Source organism: Equus quagga, chromosome 15, assembly GCF_021613505.1.
Source record: "Equus quagga isolate Etosha38 chromosome 15, UCLA_HA_Equagga_1.0, whole genome shotgun sequence".
Lineage (NCBI taxonomy): Eukaryota > Metazoa > Chordata > Mammalia > Perissodactyla > Equidae > Equus > Equus quagga.
Genome location: NC_060281.1, coordinates 65,780,224 through 65,799,732, shown reverse-complemented (window position 1 = coordinate 65,799,732; position 19,509 = coordinate 65,780,224). Strand labels below are relative to the sequence as shown.

General features: G+C 52.9%; 1 long non-coding RNA gene across 1 annotated transcript; it reads right to left on the bottom strand.

Moving 5' to 3' along the window:
• Window positions 1–7,309: 7,309 nt before the first annotated feature.
• On the bottom strand, window positions 7,310–11,874 carry LOC124226921 (uncharacterized). The gene is made up of 2 exons (XR_006885403.1): window positions 11,533–11,874; window positions 7,310–9,256 (listed from the first exon to the last, which is right to left on the bottom strand). It is a non-coding gene; the product is annotated as an uncharacterized LOC124226921 (long non-coding RNA).
• Between the last annotated feature and the right edge of the window lie 7,635 nt (window positions 11,875–19,509).

Below are 19,509 nucleotides of genomic sequence, written 5' to 3'. Positions count from 1 at the left end.
CTTCCCTCGCCGATGCTCCCGGCTGGGCCCTGTGGGCCTTTGTGCTGTGGCTCTCCCAGCAGGGGCTCTTCTTCCTGCCATCTGTATCCATGTCCTTTGCCAAGCTCTCCAGTTTGACTGAGGAACGTCCTATTTGTAATGGCATTAAACGTGGGTTAGTGGTGTGGGTTGAACTGTGTCCCCTCAAAAAATTAGGTTGAAGTCCTGGGCCTCAGAACCTCAGAACGTGACCTGATTTGGAAATAGGTCATCGCAGATATAATTCGTTCAGAGGCGGTCATACTGGAGTTGACAGGGCGCCTAACCCAACGAGACTCGTGTCCTCCTAAGGAGACGAGACACACGGGGAGACGCCAGGCGAGGCTGGGGCGGAGGTGGCAGCTGGAGAGATGCGGCTTTAAGGCAAGGAACGCCAAGGATGCCAGCCACCACCAGAGGCCAGGAGGAGGCCGAAGGACTCTCTCTGGAGCCCTCAGAGGGAGTGGGGCCCTGCCAGCACCTGGATTTCGGCCTCCAGAATTGTGCAAGAATAACTGTGTGTTGTTTGAAGCCACCCAGCCTGTGGCACACTGTTGTGGCCGCCCGGAGAAACCAGCACTTTTGGTAAATACAATTGGGGCGGCATCTCCACTGGAACTGGTTGATGACTAGCTCTGAAGCGAAGCTCACGGACGTCTAACGTGTACTGCCCAGCCTGCTGTAAACGGCTATCTTTTACTCCAGGTGAAGCCCCTGGGCCAGTTTGCCTCAGTGGGACGCGCTAAATTTCCTGCTGCAGAAATCTACAAGCAGCTCACCTGCAGCAAAAGCCCCCAGCCGGCCGGCTGGCCCGGAGACCCGACAGTGTGCAGGCGACAGCGCGAGGCTGGACAGCTCACAGACCGGGGCAGCCGCGCCTGGAGACAGCCTCCCGGGTCATAAGAACTGTGTTTGACCTGCTGGATAATGAAAATAAACTGAACAGGGCAGTCCCAGTATTTCCAAATGGGCGTTTAAGCCTAAAAGAAATGCGGCGTGTTTACCTTCTCAGCCTAGCCTGCCCTGGGTACACACTGAGCCATTTCTCAAAGCTTATTGGCACACCTGCTACAAAAAACAGCTTAAACTGGCCCGGTTGCCAGTCCCGCGGCATTTCAGAAAAACCGAGTTTGAAGGGTGTTTTCTGGGGCTGATTCAGACGCTCCAGGTGCTCGGGCAATTAGTGGTGTGAAGTGTAGGATAAGTGAGTTCGCACTCAGGATTAGCCACTGGCAGCTCCCTGCACAGAGGTGCTGGGCGGGATGGGGGGGTGATGGGGGCGGGCAGGGCCGGGCGTGCACCAAGCGGGTGGGAGGGACCAAGGGCAGGGTGGACCTGGCTTCAGCAGGCGAGAGTACACAGAGGGTTTGTCTGAAGCCCAGGCCACGGGGAGTTGACCTCTCTGTGAACAAGCCCGTCTTGGGAGCGAGGCAGGAAGTGAAAGCAGAAAGGAGAAGTCGACAGGGAGGCTGCAGGGGCTGGTCTTCCCCCAGCCTGGCGGGACAGAACTGAGCAACAAGGAAAATGCCCCGAGCACGCACGCACATGAGCCTTCTGCAGTCTTCTGGCTCCTGGGCATAATTTCAGGATCCAATGTGATCGTTAAAGAAAAAAAACCACACTTTCCATTCCATCTAGAGTTGTCAACTCAACAGTTTTCATCCAAACAGACAAGGACCTGGTGAGATGGGTTCCTTATCTAAGCTCCCGAGTTTTTTGAGGTCCGTATGCTCCTGGAAACTGATTTTGTCTACGGTTATCTGAGGGCCGCGTCAAGCTCGCCCAGTCTCTCTCTCTCTGCCTCCAGTTGCCAGAAGTGTCGACTGTGCCTGACGGAAGGACTTCCCCTGGATGGCTCAGCGGGCGGCACGGATCCTGCTGGTGTGTGGAGCCAGAGCAGAGCTTCGGCAGACGTGGCCCCGGCAGAGGGGCTGATGGAGGTCGAAGTCTTCCATCAGCTTCTAGGGGGTCTCGTGTCGAGTCCCAGGGGTGCCCGAGTCACCTAAGCGTGGGGTCTGAACTTGGCTTAGCACCGTCCCCCTCATCACTGTCATTTACCAAAGACCGACTGTATGCCGGCCCCAGGGTGAGGCGGCCATGTGGAGTGACCCACTGAATTCTAACGACAAGCTATGCGTGTCGGTCAGCGTTCTTCAGAGAAAGGGAACCAACAGGAGAGAGATGTGGATGTGGATACAGATATATAGATCCATTGATACAGACAGGTGATGGATTAGACAGATACATAAGTTGATAGGTAAAGAGATTTAAGGAAGTGGTTCACACAGTCAGGGGCCAGCGAGGCCGAAACCCCACTCAAGCAGGGTTTCTATGTTACAACATTTCTTCTTCCTCAGGAAACCTGTGTTTGCTTCTAAGGACTTCCACTAATCAGACAAGGACCACCCACATTATCAAGGATAATTTCCTTAAGTTAAAGGCAACTGATGTAGATGCCAGTAAGATCCACAAAATACCTGCACAGCAACCCCCAGATTAGGGTTTGATGAGATGAAGGGGTGGCCTCGCCAAGCTGACAGATAAAACTGACCATCACAGTCTTTGTTTCTCAGGTGAGAAATTAGAGGCTCAGAGAGGTCACCCACCTTGCCCAAGGTCACAGAGCTGCTTATTGGTGGAGGAGACTGTGCAGCCAGGTCTTTGGGTCTTGGTCACCTGTGCTTTTAAACCTCAGCTTCCACTGCCCCGGGCACTGGGCGATAGGGTGACCCCAACCCCGATGGGGCACAGGCAGGCAGGACCTCCACCACCAGGCACGCCTGTTGTCAGGAGCTCAGCTTCCTTCCTGGGAAGTTTCTCCATGGAAGTGGGTGGGTGGGATGGGACCCCCGCCGTATCCCAGCTTTGCAGACCCCCCAGAAAGTTCTTCCCGCCACCTCTCCTGAGCCCTCCCGGCCACACCTAACCCAGCCCAGGCCGTGGATATCTACAGGAAGAGGTTCCCAGCAAAGTAGTGTCTCGTGATCCTTTTAAGAGGGCCCCTGAAGAAGTAGACAGCAGCAACACTTCGTCCTCGCAATCAAGGCCAGAAGAGCGGCTTTGGCCCTGCTTTTTCCAAAGACCCTCCCGCTGGGTCCCAACGGGCTCCCCCGTTGTTTCCAGTCATGTTTATGGTCAACTCAGGACCATAAAATGCCTCCGTCCCTGTAAGGGATGGAAAGAGACTGAGGACACCAATTCTCATCCCAGATCTTTCAGGCACGTTTTCCAGGGGGTAGATTTAAAGGAGGAAGATAAAGTGGCTGAGGACAGAACTGTTTCCCTGTGAGGCAAGGATTAAAACGCGAAAAACATTAGGTTAAGATGGAAAGGAACAGAGGGGTCTTGCAAACTCAGTGTGCACAGCTCCTGAGGAACGGCTGGTGGTTTAGCCCACGGAATGTTGAAAATTCTCCAGACACGCCCAGTGGGATGCAGCGCGCTGTCCTCAGAAAGGCCGATGTGCAGGCCAGGGGTTGCAGACTCTGGCACAGACCTGCCTTAGAGCTGTCCCCGGGAGGCGGAGGTGCTCGTCACAGGGGGAGCCTGAGGGCCAGCATCCCAGCCTTTGGGCAGCGGGCCTGGGCTTCTGGGTGCTTTCTGGGCATCACTTCCCTGTGTGCCCTCCAGTCAGTATCTCCACCCTTCTCGTTCCACCTCGTTTCACCTCTGCAAACCTGTCCATCCAGATGGGGGACTGGGGTGCGTCTGGCTCACCCCCTCCCACATTCTCAGCCCAACCCAAAAACTGGATGAGCAGCCGCTTGCCCTCTGCACCGGGGACTGAGAACACGGCTCAGTCTGTTTCATGTTCTCCACAAACCAGAAGCCCAAAGTCCATCTCCCACCGCAGGGCCAGGAAGGCCCTCACTAAACCTGTCAGGGAGAATGGACCAAAGCCAGAGGGATTTTCTAAAATGTTATAAACACAACACTGAAGGTAAAAAGTTACCTTAAGAAGTAAAAAGTTGGAAATTATCTAAATGTCCATTAATGGGGAGATTCTTTAAAAAATTATGGTGCCATGGAACGTGGACTAGCCATCACAATGATCTTTTTACAGAATATTCCATGATAGGGGAGATTCTCATGATACGTCATTAAGTGAAAAATAAAGCAGGTTATGAAGAGGTACGTATGGTGAGATCCCACTTACAGAATCATATGTGATTGTGATTTATAGCCTTTCAGAAAAAAAAAAAAAAGGACCGGAAGGATATTCACTGAACAGCAAGAGCCCGGGGATCTCTGGGGTGGGTTCCAGGTGATTTCCACTTTAATCTCTTTGCTTATATTTCACATTTTACACAGTTTACATGTGAACATGTATTAATTCTGTGATCAGAAAAAAAGCAAGCTTTCTTTTTTTCTGCTGAGAAAGATTCTCTGAGCCAACATCTGTCGCCCATCTTCCTCTTTTTTTTCCTCCCCAAAGCCCCTGGACAGGGTTCTAGATTCTAGCGGTAGGTCCTCCTAGTTCTTCTGTGTGAGCCGCCACCCCAGTGTGGCATCTCACAGACGGGTGATGTGGTTCCACACCCGGGAACTGGGCCCGGGCCACCAAAGCGAGCGGGCGGAACTGTAAGCACCAAGGCTGGCCCAGGAAGGTTTCTTTCTACTCCGAAGGCGACATCGTAGAAGGGACGGCTGGGCAGGATCAGCTCCACCAGACGCTGCAGAACGTCAGAGGGCTGCACGGGAGCCGGCCTCTGACAGCTCCTCTAACAAGGTCCGGCCCCTCCCAGGAGCACAGCCCCCAGCACCCTTGGTCTGGATTATCACTGACATCACCAGAACCTCACCGTCCCGCGGCTCGGTGCTCACTGGCGCCCTCCCTGTGACATCAGCCCCCACCAGGCGGATGTGGCTGAGGACACAGCTGGTTGGGAGTGACAGAGGGAGGGGCGCGTCTGTGTCTCTGTGGCACCAGTGGCCAATGAGAGCCCAAAGCCCGGAGTCACGGAGGTCAGCAAAGCCAGGGCGCCCGCCAGGGTCAGGACCCCCTGGGTTCTGGCCGCTCAGGAGGTCATCAGCGTCCACAGCAACATCACTGCAAATCGTCCCTGTTCTTTTACAGCCCCCAACAGCTCAGAAGCCAAACTCCAACAGGTCTCCCCCGAGCTTTCTCCTCTCACTGAGAGCCAAACGAGGGAGGAGGAACAAGGTTCCACCCCTGTGGCTCTCCGTGACCTTGATCAGCTGCTCGACCTCTCCGGCCTCGGTTTTCCCAACTGTAAAATGGGGACGGCAATGACTGGTCTGCCTCTGGGAGTCTGGGAGGGTTGCATGATGTAAAACACAAGGTAAGCACTGGGTAAGTGTTGGTATTATTAAAACTGAGGATGATTACGCACACTGTGAGCTGAGTGCTCTGCACACTGTGTCCATCTGTCCATCCGTCCAGCACTGACAGAGGCAGTACGGAGAGATGCCAAAAAAACCCCAAACTGAGAGAGAGTGTGGTCTTGTCTCCAAAGAGGCAACATCTTCAGAGGTCCAAGTCACACCCGACAGGCCAGCTCAGGCCACGCTCCACGGCGTGGCCCTGATGACACGGACAAGGGAAATCCAGAGGGAAGGTGGGGGCAGGGTGCTCGGCCACCGCTGGCTCCCGAGGGCGGGCAGCACTGGGCACTCAGCGGTGAGTTTCACTCAATCTCAGCAGCATCTCCTCCACGCTGGGCCTGGGACACGCTGCTCAGTGAAGTGCAGGGGCCTTTTCTGCCCCCTCACTGGCCCCCTCTCCCCCGCAGGTGGCTTAACAGGGACCCTGCAGTGACCTATCTGACAAGCTGCCCTGACAGCGCCAACCTGCGGCCTGTGGTCCTCTTTCTCCTTTCTGGCTTTAATCTCCGTGCAGGGACCAGCAGGGCGCTGCCTGTGGGTCCTTAGGGCCCCAGTGAGGTAGGAAGACCTCCACGGCTCCACCAGCCTCCCTGCCTCCATCCGTGGCACCCCTTCCTCCTCCACCCCTCGGCCTCCTGCAGCCCACGCCAGCTCCGCAAGTCCAAAACCCCCGCCCCCGGGGCAGACGAAAGGCAGAGCCCAGAGCAGCAGAGGCCACGCGGTCCCAGCGGTGCTCACAGGAGGGAGTGGCCGCCTGCCTTCCTGTAGCATCGTTCAAGCACCGCAGGGGCCGAGGGAGAACACAAATCCCACCTGCCCACCTGGGCATGAGTCTCCTCTCCTTTCACCAGGAGTTACCATCATGTTCAAATGCCATTCCCTTCTGGAAGGTGCTAGATGATTCTGGAGCATGACGGCGACCCCCGTCTGGCCCTGCGGCAGGGCTGGGAGACCTGGCTGATTAGCGGGGGCCTCGAAGGAGAAGGGCCCTGGAAGTCAGGAGCACTCATCACACCTCTTGGGGTGAAGGGCCCCGCGGCCGCGGCACCCAGACGTGCAGGAGTGGAGATGTGCGTTGCCCGTCCCAGACTCTGAGCAAAGCTGGAGGACGCTCCCACGGTGCAAGTGTGTGGGCGGTCAGAAGATAAAAGGGGTGTCCTTCTTTTCACCAGCCCCTCAGCAGTCCTGGGCCCACGGCACTCACCGCAGACAGCTCTGCAGACGCGCCTGCGTCCATTAGCCGGTGACTCACCTGGGTTTAGCTCGGAGCCAGAGCCAAAGGCCAAATGCTGTTGAGAGCCCTTTCCATGGGTATAAGGCGAGCCCCCTGTGGAGCTTCACAAACAGTTATTAAGCTTCCAGCTCCTGCTCTGTCCATGTAATTATGCTCCCTTCACACGCAGGGAAACTGAGGCAGAGAGCCCTTCACGTCTCAGCTGTGTGACTGGGCCCTCACCTGAGCCGTCTCGTCTCTCTGTCTATGGCAGAAGCAGGGTTTATTCTAGAGGATCTGGATGTCTTCTCCTCAGCCCGGGATCCGGGCCCCACGCTGCCCGCCCTCAGCCCAGAGGCATGGCCTCAACGAAGGTGACAGCACAGCGTGGGGCCTGCGGAGACGTGGACCAGCCGCAGGCGTCCCGACCACCGGGATGGGGCTGCTCGCCTCCAGCCAGATCTGTGCCCAGACCTGGACCTCTCTCCAGAAGCTGAAAGCTCCATTTTTCTGAGAAAATATGGCCGTGTTTTAAGTTCACTAATCAGATTTCTTTAAAACACCGCACAGGCCAAACACAACATGTGTGTGGAACGGATTCAGCTCTTGAGAAACAAATTTGGACCATTTATCTAGATCAGCACAGTCTGAAAGAAATGTCATGAGAGCCGCGTATGTGATTTTAAATTTTCCAGTAGCCACTTTTTAAAAAGTAGAGGGAAATGGGTACAATTAATTGTGATAACATTTTATTTAACCCAATAATCCAAAACAATATCCTTTCGATGCGTAGTGGGTGTGAAGACTGTTAAGGGCGTGGTAAGTCTTTGCATCCCGGGGGATGTCTCACTTGGAGCCCATCTCCATCTGGACCAGCATCGTTTCAAGTGAGGACAGGACAGCCTGGACGAGCCCGCAGCTGGGCGGGGGGTCTGCCCCAGGGACAGCACAGCTTGAGATGCTACCAGATGCTATATGACTGGAATTCTCTAACTCCATCCCCAGCACGCTCTGCACCAGCACTCATGCCAGAAGCCCCGCTCACTCGGCCCCACCCTTCCACTGGCTGGAGAGCATTTGCAAATGTCCCTCGAATGCATCCTTCTTCTTGGTTTCCAGGGTCATTTCTTTGCCTTCTTTGACCCCAACTGTCTGAGAAGACACCTACTAGCCCCCTCCTGCTTCTGCCTCTGTACCCTCCCTCTCCCATCACACTGCTGCCAGGAGGATGCTCTGAAAGCTGGCATGTGCCCCCATCACTCACACAACACACGTGCCTGTGCACGCTTCTCCACTCCCCCAACGAGCTTCGAAGTCTCAAGACACTGTGCCTTTGTGCATGCTGTTCCCTCTGCCTCACATGCCCTTCCTCCTTGCTCCTTCTGAGGAATTCCCACCCACCTTTCTAAGACTGCTCTGGGAACGCCTCTTCTGCCCCACAAAACAAAACAGGTTTTCCCTGCCCGCATACCACCAGCCCTCCAGGAGAACGCTTGTCATGTGGTCCTGGACTTCTACGAGTATTCCCTCTACTACTACTGTAGTCAGGGTTATCTGAGCACACGCTACGTAGTGCTGCCATAAGCCTGGTGTGAGGTGTCCATGAATTCACCCCTAGGACTGGGTGGGGCACAAGCTGGCTAACTGCTGGGGTGTTCTTTGTATCAGGCACTGCCATTCACCCTTATACATTACCATTACGCAGCAAATCCTACTGTTATTATCCCCATTTTGCTGTTAGGAAAACTGAGACTCAGAGAGGTTAAGCAACTTGCCCGACGTCACACAGCTCCTAAGTGGTGGCGCCAAGATCCAGCCCTGGAAATCTGGTCTAGCCATTATGTTAGGCCACTTGTGAATTCCTGAATGATGACAGGGACCATGACTTTGTAATATTCTAGCACCCCGACTGGCAGCAGAATGTGTCACGTGCTTGGTAAGCAAGCGCATCAACAAAGAAGTACAGGAAGGCACCCTCTGGCCTCGGGGTCCAGACCATTGCCTGGCTGGCTCGCTCTCGTCCTCCTCTCAGGGCACATGCCACCTCCGAGGAGGCCACTCCTGACCACCCCAGGGAAGCAGTCACCCCCTCCCGTCTCTCTGTCCCATCTCCCTCCTTATTATCTTCACAGCACACAGCGGTCTCTGAACTTCTCTTCGGGCGTCTCCGTTCATTTGTTGATCATATATCTCTGCCTACAGTCCCTGTCGCACCGACAGCAGCGGCCCGGTCTCCCTCGTCTGGGCTGCATCGCAGTTCCTGACACAGCGCCTGGCTCCGAGAAGACGCTCAGAGTACACGTGCTGCATCACTGAGTGAATGCATGACGGAGTCCACGGCGCCTGCCCAGACGATGCCTCCTGCACCACCGCTTGGGCTCTGCCAAGCAGCCCCGCCGGAAGTCAGGTCAGCCAGGATGAGCGGGGGAGGAAGGGGGCGCCAACAGGTCACAGCATGACGACAATAAAAGTGATGCAAGATGAAAGTGAGGCAAGACTGGAAAATCCACCCCAGAGATCCAGGCAAATGAATCACGTAGCCCAGGGCTGAAACCCCTCTCCGGGAGTCAGCGAAGGCTTTCCATGAGGTCCAGATAACAAATACGGTAGGTACACCCTTCAGGACGGAGAGTCCACTGCAGCTACTCCGCTCTGCCATTGCCGTGCGAAAGCAGCCATCTGCACAGCATAAAGGAATGAGTGTGGCTGTGTTCCAATAAAACTTTATTTACAAAAGCAAGCAAGGGGCCCATCACAGGACACAGCCGCAGACTCCGGCCTCACTTAATGAAACAGCTCTCACGTAAATAAAATAACCGAGCAGACAGCTAACACGGTGTTCAAACGTTATCCTGAAATATAGAGCAGAGGCACGTCATGCAAAGGATTTGTTGACAAAGATCTTGCCTATTTCAAATCTGCTGCATAATTCAAGGCTAATTTTTGCAAAGAAGTACACGTAAAGAGTGAATTTCTCAGTTTTTCTAGTTCAGGTGGCACTGACCTGCAGCAATAAAGTAACCACAGTTTACTATTAGCTGAGTTTGCTCGGTTTAAAACTATCTGATTTTTTTTACTAAATTTTAAAATTGGGGTGTGAATGACTTTGTTTCCAATTTTATTATGAGACTATTAATATTTGCCGTATCACCCTAGTTCGAATCCACCTAATGTGAATTTACATAAAAGGCAGCTACATGACATCTGTTGATCTTTCTGTCTCCCCCACTGGCCACAAGCTCCCCAAGAACACAATGCACCCCCCCTGACCCCCGAGTGTGGCCCCATGCTTGGTGCACAGGAGGCACTCAACACGCATGCACCAAGCTGATCTGAAATGAGGAGCCGGTTCACCCCTAAGAGCAGGTCAGGGAGGGAATAAGCTTAAACCACAGCCATGGTGGTTTTGGTGAGAGCAGAACTCTGCAGCCTCCGGTGGGTCCGCAGTCTTCTGCTCTGGCGGCTGTTTGTGTGTGTCTCTGTTCTACTATAGCTCTTCACGTCTGACAGTACGGACCGGGTCCTACAGGAAGCAGGAGGAAGGAGCAGAAAATATTCCTGACCTCCTTCCAGACCGAGGATCTAGATTCTGAAATCTCCTTCTCTACAAATCATGGCTAGAATTTTTTTTCCACGCACTGCACCAAACACTTGAAATTCCCATGTCACCGTGGCCTCATAGCTTAATAAACCACATCAAATGCGTTTTGCAATGATGCTTTTTCCTCTCTGAAACCTGAAGCCATAAGTGGACCTGCTATTATGCCGGTAATTAAGCCACTCCCCGGCCCCAGTGGATATGCATTCAAGCTGCCAAAATATGATGAAACGCGTGCTTTCCTCGGTGGGATCCTAGTGGCGTGACTCCTGTCTTTCCCCGATACCGTGTTCCCATTCCAGCAGATCTGTGGTTGAGCTAGATCAGGGCTCCCTGTGTGCAGTCATTGGGATTCCAGCGGGTGCAACTTGGGAACTGCACTCCTCTGGTGTCAATCACACCCTTTTGGCAGCCAGCTGACCCCAACGAGCAGCTCACCAAGTAGCAGGAACCAAAAAGGTGGCTTCCTGTCTTCCTGCCTTGGCCAGCCCCTGGGGAACCGAAGCCCTTTGAGGAATCGATGCAGACCCTACCGATGCCCACCCACCCCCTGTCCCTCCTCCCCTGCGAGAAACCCAGCTCTGCCGCCTCTCCCTCTCCACAGGGCTCCAGCACATCCCAGGTCTCACTCCGCCAGCCTCTGCCTGAAGCTGCACCCTTTGTCCTCCCACTTGGAGGAGCCTTTTTTGGTTTAAGCCAGTTTGAGTTGGGTTTTGTCACTTACCAGGGAGACCCTTAACTAATGCAATGAGGCACAAACGCAATGATACTAACAGTTACCAGGATCTGTGGGGGTCCCTTGCTAAATACTGTGATGAGCTTTTTTCATGAATTATCTCACTAAACCCTCTCAATAACCTTTTGAGGACCCGACTCCCATCTTACGGACAAGGAGCAGATGCTCAGAAAGATTTAGTAACACAGCCAAGGCTGTCGGCAAGGCAGCCGCCAGCCTAGGGCTTGTGCGAGCTGGGAAGGGTGGCCACGCTCAGCAGAGCCCTCCCAGGCACACGGCTCAGTGGAATGGGATGGCAGAGTCCGTGTGCACCTGGAAGGGGGCGTCCCTGCCCTCCAGAGACACCAGCCTGTGCTGGGATTCATGGCTTAGGGGTGAGGCGTGGGCTGGATCGCTGGCCTCCTGCCCCCATAGCTAAGTGCTTGTGCAGGCACGTTTACACACCTGAAAGGGGGGCCTTGGTTACCCCACTCATATGTCCTGCGACCAAGCCTAGAATCCCCATCCTTCTGACCCGGGAGCCTCAGGACGTCTGCTTCAGTTAGGGGCCAACCAGAGAAACAGAACCTAGAGCAGGAGATATAGAGAGAGAGACAGATTTCGTACAGGAGACTGGCTTACACGATGGTGCGGGCTGGCTGGGCGAGGCTGAAATCCGCAGGGCCATCTCGGGCAGGAGCTGAAGCAGAATTTCCTCTTCCTCCGAGAAGCCTGCTCTTCTCTGAAGATCTTCCCGCTGGTTGGAGGAGGCCACCTGCATACTGAGGCTGATCTGCACTTAAAGCCACTGGCTGTGGGAGTTCCTCAGCTCCGCGAGACACCTGCCCAGCCACACCTGGGTGTGCGTGGTTGGATCTCTGGGGGCGATCGCCTGGCCAAGCGGACACCTGGTGCTGACGGTCACAACCACCTGTGACTTCCGCCCAAGAGGTCTTCTCACCGGGTCTCAGGGGTCAGGGCTGGGAGAGGCTCTGGTCATCACCTTCCAGATCTGCCTGGTCCACTCCTGGTCCCAGTGTGACAGGCAGCGCCCCGTTCCACTCTCTGGAACGTCTTGTTCAGATACTAAGTTATATGGTATGTCAATTACATATAAACAGAGCCCTGGGCCTTTTCCTCCTGCGGAACCTACAAAATTGGCCCTTTCCTTCTGCTCCATCTCCTGAGCTCCAGCGTCTTCTGCTTCTCCTGTCGGACACAGAGGGATGGGACAGGGAGTGGGGAAGCCTGGGCCCAGGGCCTGTCTGACGTCCGTGGGCTAGGCGAGCATGCTGGAATTACCCCACCTCTTTGTTCCTTCTCCGTAGAATGGAGAGAACCATCGTTCCAACCGTATGGGGTTGTAGCCAGGAGGAAACAATAAGGAGAAGGTTCTTCAACGTCTGAGAGCAGTGCGTGGCCTGGGCACAGATTCAATACATTGGAGGGACACGTGCTCAGGATGCTGACCTGGCTTCTCCCGCGTGCTCACTCCTCCTGGCCCAATGGCACCTCTCAGGAGCTGCCGGGGCCTTGGATCCCAGAGGACGCCCCACTTCCCGAGCCCTCCCTCCTGACGCCCACACCTGAGGCGATCTGAGGGGGCTCCTCAGTAGCCTGAAGTTACTTTGGACTTATAATCAGGACTCACCTTTCAAGAATGTAGGGAAAATAAGTATTTTCTAATATTCAAGTTAAAAAAAGGACGCAGCTCCTCTTTTGGCCGGAGGCTTGGGGCCAATTCAGCTTTAGGTGTCCCTTCTCCATGCGTAGACAGGCCAGCAGCACACTGGGCATCTCCCAGCCTCGGGAAAGGCGCAAACGTCTGTGGATGGCGTCGGCGCAGAGAGTCACTGGTGAGCTGTGAGAAAGCACGCACCGGGCACAGTTCTTGATCCTGGAATGCAGAGACGGTCAAGTTTGGAAACTCAGCTTCCAAATTAGATTTTGAATATATATATTAGATTATGCATATATAAAATTAGATTACATATATAGCATATAGACGTTAGCGAGGAGGGAGGGGGGAAAAGGGGAGAAGGAGAGAGGCGCTGACCAACCGGCAGACAGACCCTGTCAAGGCGGGAGAGCACCTTTAACCCTGAAGGAGCCGCTCAGCTGCCAGAGTGGTAACGGAGGCCTTCCCAGGCCTGAAGTGAGGAAATAAAAGTGAAATGCACACAGGCACGGCACAGCTCTCTTCCCTACCCTACTCTGGACCTCGGAGAAAAATGTAATTTTGCATCTGAATTGACATTTACAATGAGGAGAGCAGGACAGACAACTATCAGGCGAGCTGTTTTACTTGCAATGAAATATGAGGCTGAAACTTGAACCGCTTCTCAAAGACAGCACACGGTCATCGTCGTGTTTCAGATCCACGCTGGAGGGCAGGGAACAAGGCGGCGTGGGGGGCTGGGGACAGCATCTGCCACAAATGTGCGAATGCAGCACCAGCAGCCGCCCTGGAACCAAAGGGCTGAAGAGCTGAGGACAGGCTCTGGGGCAGGCCGACCCCCTCAGGCCCCCATTCGGCAGGGGGCCTCCAACCTGCCCGCTGCGCATCCCAGGGAAGCTCGGGGAAGAAGAGGGAAGCCAGGGGTCCAGCAGCTCTACCGGAAAGAAAATGACGTGTAAGTGATGCTATTAGAAACCACCTGGCCTTCTAGCTGGTGAAGACAAATGAAGAATTTAACAAAGAGAAGTGGACTGAGGTGAAAGTTTATAGACGGCTAATCCTGCACAGCTGACATTTACGTGCCAGACCCAGATCTAAGCGCTGGATGAGTTGTCCCACTTAATCCTACCCCAGACTTTATAAAGGAGGTGTGGTATTAGCCTCATTTTACAACAAAGCTCAGAGGGCTTAAGTAACTTGTCTGAGGTCACACAGCTGAGGACAGAGGTAAACCAACACACCTTCCTCCACCTTCCTTCACCATCTGTGACCTCAAGAATCCCCTCAAACACAAGAAAGCAGAACATCAAGATGATAAGAAAGCGCCAAATGCTTCCCTTGCATGGAGGAAAGAAAAAAGGCCACAAACCAGGCCTTTATCCTTCTCCTGGTTGCTGACATGACATGAAAACAGGGTCCCTTTCTGAAAGTCCTGGCTCGACCACATTTACTTACTGTGCATCCACCCTCCATGGGTGGGCAGAGCCGTGAAGAGAGCTCGGAGCCCACAGCCCAGGCTTAATCCTGCCTCTGCCCCTGGTCAGCCGTGTGCCCTTTGCCAAGTTACTGAGACTCCAAAACCTCCAGTTCCTTGTCTCTAAAATGGGGGTCTCCCCTCGACCTGCTTCCTGGGGTCCCCGTGGGGATTAAACTGGTCATTTCACATAAAAGGCTGACGACAGCACCGGCACCTGTCAAACGCTCCATCGGCTTCTCTCTTGTTAGCATTTTAATATCTACTTTTACAATGGTTAGCTTGTGTTATTTCGGTCCTAAGGCTGTCATTTCCCCAAACCCCTGCCCACCCATGTCACACCCGGGCCCGGGTCATACTTGTCTTCACCGATACTGTATTTCCACGATAATTAGGGCTGCTGTGAACTCACCCCTCCATACGTGTTGGTGTTGTCACAGACACTTCACACGGGTTAGGGCATAATCCTCCTCGGGGCCTGTGAGGTTGGAACCCCACTGGTGCCCATTTTTCAGATGAGAAAACCAAGGCACAGAGGCCAGGAGGAACCCTCCTTGGGTTACGTGGCTGGAACATGGTGCAGGGGATTCAGACCCAGATCCCACACAGTTCACACCACAGAGGAGGGCTGCCCATGGTTTTAGCCAAGTGGGTTCAGACTCAGCCAACATAAGGTCAAAGGCAGGAGTGTGGCTCTTTCTCGCTTCTTTTTAAGGCGGGAGCAGACTTGTGGGCATTCCAGCTCTCTCCCTGGAGGGACGGTCTCCCTGTTTAAGGCCCTCCCTCACCTGTGCAGGGGCAGCAGCCTGTGGAGGGCTGACCTCCTTCTTAGGTCCGTGTGGTAGCCGGCTCCTTGGGACAGCAATGAAAGGGTTCCGGGGTAAGGGGAGCAGAGAGGAAACAGATGGGAAGGTGAGTAATTAAATCAATATATTCCAAACAGCCAAGGGCCGGGGAAAGCACAGCAGTGATGTCAAAAAATGAAGTCTGAACTCATCTCATGTGCGTTCACGTCCCTCAAAGCTGGTTGGCATATAAATACAAAACAAAATAAAACAAACACACACACACACAGGAAGACAGTCTCTTGTTTCATTTTCCTGGAATTCTGTGATTTTTTTTTCATAGACTTTTCCAAAAAAGCATCCTGATACAGAATTGCAGGTTGAACTACTTTTTCTGGGGGCCGGTTCTGTCGCAGGGGCAGGGTCGATCTGTTCATGTTCTTGCGCAGGCATGGGCTAAGCCTTCCTATATTTTAAACAGATAATGTCCTTGTAATTTGGAAGCACTTCCACCAAAGGCCGGCTTTGTCCTTTTCTCGGTATGTTTGTTGTTTTTGCTGTCGTCGCCAAGATGAAAAAGAAATTCTGTATCTTTAAATTAGGAGGAGCTGAATAATGAACCTTGGGCAGTGAAAAGGCTAATTCGCTGTGGAAGAGAAGGAGTTTAATCTAATTTAGTTGGAGGGTGTCTGTCTGCGGTGTTGTTTTTTGGAGTGTGGGAATAGAGGAGAGAAGCTGCCCCCTTGAATGGTTCCTCCTGGCCAGAAGCAGTGGGGAGCCCGTAGACGCCAGTGATGCAAAGCCGAGCCTTGAAAGGGGGATTATAGACATGCTCTGATTTGCAATTCACACCAATGCACCCCGTGGAACCTTTGGTAATATTTCAAACCACATTTCAAGGGAAGTGGCCTTAAAATGGCTGCCAAATTGTCGTGGAGCAACACACAGTGCACTCCAGCCATCCCTTTTATGACGTGGATGCTTTTCCATTTATTTCTCATCCCCCCCAGCCCCCAACCAACCAACATCTTACAACTGGTGTTTTTAGGTGTAATTAAAACTTTTGTGCCTGTCGAATTTGCTGCAACTTGCATTGGTTCTCTGGTGACACAAACAGAGTGTTTTCTTTAGTAAGTATCCCTGCCGATGACTAAAGGTATTTTCCTTGGAGAAAAATGTGGGGCAGAGAGAAAAAGCATGCCTACTTGGTTAGAAAATAGAATTTTCCAGGCCTGTTTTTTTTTTTTTTATCTGATGATAAGTTTCTGCAGAAACGTGACACAAGATGAGGTCAGGAAAAATAGTACGTATTGGAATCAATTATCAGCAGATCACATTTCATTCTTACTTGAAAGTAGAGTTGGAGAAGTCCCTGATGAAATACAAATATTGATGACATTAGGAGATAAAAGAAGAATCGCAACACTCATGTCACTGGATCACCAAACCTGAATGTGCCAGCAGAGACCATCCACGTGGGAGCTCCAGAAAGAGCACTAAGATCATCAGAACCACTTTTTATCTTTAACGTTACCAACCTGGTTTCTTTCTTTTCATCAGCTTTGCTGCTGTTCCACAAGTTTGCTCTTAAAATTAGCTTGTAACACGCTAAGTCCAGGGTTTAATTTCTTTCTATTGCTGAAAGTGTCAGTACTTTTTATCTTAAAGAGATTATGTGAGTCTTCTCTAATCCCATTTCAGAAACCCTCGCACAGTGCTTAAAATTTCCACTGACTATAACATAATAAGAAGAGATACGACTTTGATTTTTAGCAATATCCATGTCAAAGTATTTTACACATTGGACTTTGCTAGAATGCAATGAAACTCTGCCTCTCTTCAGTTCTCCACCAATATATTGCCTGATTCCTGAAACATTTCCTTTCAAAAGCCTTCTACTTTTCTGGGCGAACATTTGCAAGAACTTGAACGTAGTTAAAGTTTAAGAGTAGCTCTCCAATGCAGTTCTTTAGGAGGTTAGGGTAAAATATATATATATTCCTTGTCCCTGCATATTATTTGAAATCATGTTTAATTATAAAGTTTCATTAAAAACCTTTACTCAAAATTTTAGAGACCTAATAAGATTTCCATTAATTTAAACATATCACTATTCCCACGACAGCCCCAAATGCTTTCTTTTTCCTCTTTCATCCATGGTTAAATATGTAAATAAAATGTCTAAAGTCATTCTTCAAAGAAGACAAAAGAAAAAAGAGCTGAGGGAAAGACAGCCATAAAATTCCTCCCAATTCTCCATAACATTTGCCAGAGGGGGGCCGGTTCCTAGCCAGGGCTGAGCAGCGGGAGACCCCGCTGCTCCTTAGAATCACACATCTCAAATCCCACACACAGGAAAAAAATAAAATAAAATATCTTTTCAGCTGGAGCCATCAAAAGGCCCTTTTCATTTATTAGTTACAGAGTATCTTGCAGTTGCTGATTTCTCTGAGCGCTCATTTTTCTATAATAATGTCTATTTGTTGGTTTCTGTCTCAGCTGGGCAGAGTGAAGCGCTTCTGCAGACATTTTTATAAAAACGAGAGAAGAAAGCCATCTGAAGTGGTTATCGCTAAAATAATGGGTCTGCACAAGGCGGAATTAATACAGCACATAAAAGATCAATTAGGAACGCACGCCCTGCTCCTGGGGTTTGGTGTTCTCTCTTACTCCTTCACATTTATATTTCCAGTAGTTTCTGAGGGGGAGAAACAAAAAGAAAGAGAATGGAAATGGTGCCGAGGAAGGACCTTGGCAAGGAAAGTTCTAGAAAAGCCAAGTGATGTCCGCTGAATCTTTGTAAACTTAAGGGTTCTGAAAATAACTCACTAGACTAAAAAAAAAAATAAAACCATCATAAGAAAAATGTCAGCCTTTTAAAAAGCATGCGATGTTTTCACTCGGGAAATCCAGTTGAAGCTGGCTGTCCCGACTGCCCGAGCATCTTGCTTTCTTTCCCACCTTCTGCCTCATCTTAACATCCTCCACCGTCTCCCACTGAGATCCAGGGACAGTGAGGCAGTGCCAGGCGCAGGGACCCGCCTGTTAGTTGTGGCATCCTGGGCAAGTCCCAGCCTCACTCTCCTCAGGAAGTGTTCCATGGATGGGTGGATGGATGGATGGATAAGTGGAGAAGCAATTTCTCCCAGGTTTCTTACAGATGTAAAATCCTACGACTTGTTTTAAATAAAAGCCAATATTCTCCAAAGCCTCTCAGAGGAACTGCCCCACTTCTGCCACCGCTTACAAAAAGCTTCCCAAGGGACAAGGAGGGCCTGTCAGTGGCTGCTCCTTCCCGGGCGCTGCCTAGAGAAAGCTGGCAGCCCCCGGAGCCTCTTCCACTGCAGGGAGCACGAGGTCCTGCAGAGCCCGGTGGAAGGCTGCAGGGCTGAGGGGCCCCAGCACGGACCCCCAGGATGTCTACACACGCTGCACACCTCTCCAGCGTTCCCCTCAGACAGGCAGGAGGATCAAGAGGCCCGTGTGCACGCGGCCTCCTCTGACCTCTCCTCCCACCGGGGAAAGTCCTCCAACTGCCCCCTCTGTACCTGATCCTGGAGTTTCAGAAGAACTTAAAAAGACCCTGACTTCAAGGGCGTCTAGGAGGAGAGAGACCCGGCAACCTCCTAGGGGTACTGTTTATTTAAGGGTTAACGCGGGATGCAAGGTGAAGCGCTCTGCCTGCTCTTTGCAGGCGAGGCGTGGGTGTGTGCGCCCAGCGCGCACTCGCAGTGCCGGGGAAGGGGCGGGGAGCGCCGTGTCCTAAGAGACTTGATCACAAACTGGACCCAATCCCAGGCGGGTGAGCCGAGGGCGTTAGGCCAGGTCGCTCCTTCTCCACTGTCTATGAAAACTGAGTGGCGTGCGCGCCTCCGCCTCCCCCGGGAGTTGGGGACCCTCGGCGCGAGCTGACGCACCGCCCTCCCACCTCCTGCTCCCAACTCCGCCTCATTTTGCGGGTCTGTAGCCAAGGAGGGCGCAGGCTGGGCAAATCACTCGCCAAATAATATAAATACCCGACGAGCGAATGACTTCCTATAATAAATAAACTCAGCCGCCCAGAAGAAATCACCAACCCTGCCTGGCGCGAGGCCCCTCCGCTCCGCGGTTTTCCTGGAGGCGGGGGTCACCATTGTACAAGCCGAGCCCCCACTCCCCGGGGAGGGGGGTCGTAAGTCCCAGGAAGCTCCCCGCCCCTCCCCCTCGCCTTCTTTGCCGAGACCTCGGATGAGCGGCCCTAAAATCTGGTTTCCCAGAGCCCCTCCCCCCTGCCCTTAGCTTTTCCCTTTGAAATTTCAAAGAAAACCCCTCCCCGGAGCCGGAGCCCGAGCCCCGAGCGCAGGCCTGGTAACTAACTCCCGGCCTTGGGAAGACGCGGGCAGGTTTACAAGCTGAGGGGCCACTTTATGGCCGAGGCTATAAAACGCAAATCCCACCTCGCTTTGAAAGCGCCCTCCGCCCGGGACCCACCATAAAAACCAGGGAAGACGCGCCCCAGCCCCCGCCGCGGACCACCCCGCCCCTCGCGGGCCAGTCTCCGAACTTCCAGTAACCTCGGCGCCCTTGGGGTGCCCGGCACAGGGGCGCAGGCGGGGAGGCGGCGAGGGCAAAGTTAGAGGGCGGCGCAGGAGGGCGGGGGCGGGGTGGTCCGCGGCGGGGGCTGGGGCGCGTCTTCCCTGGCT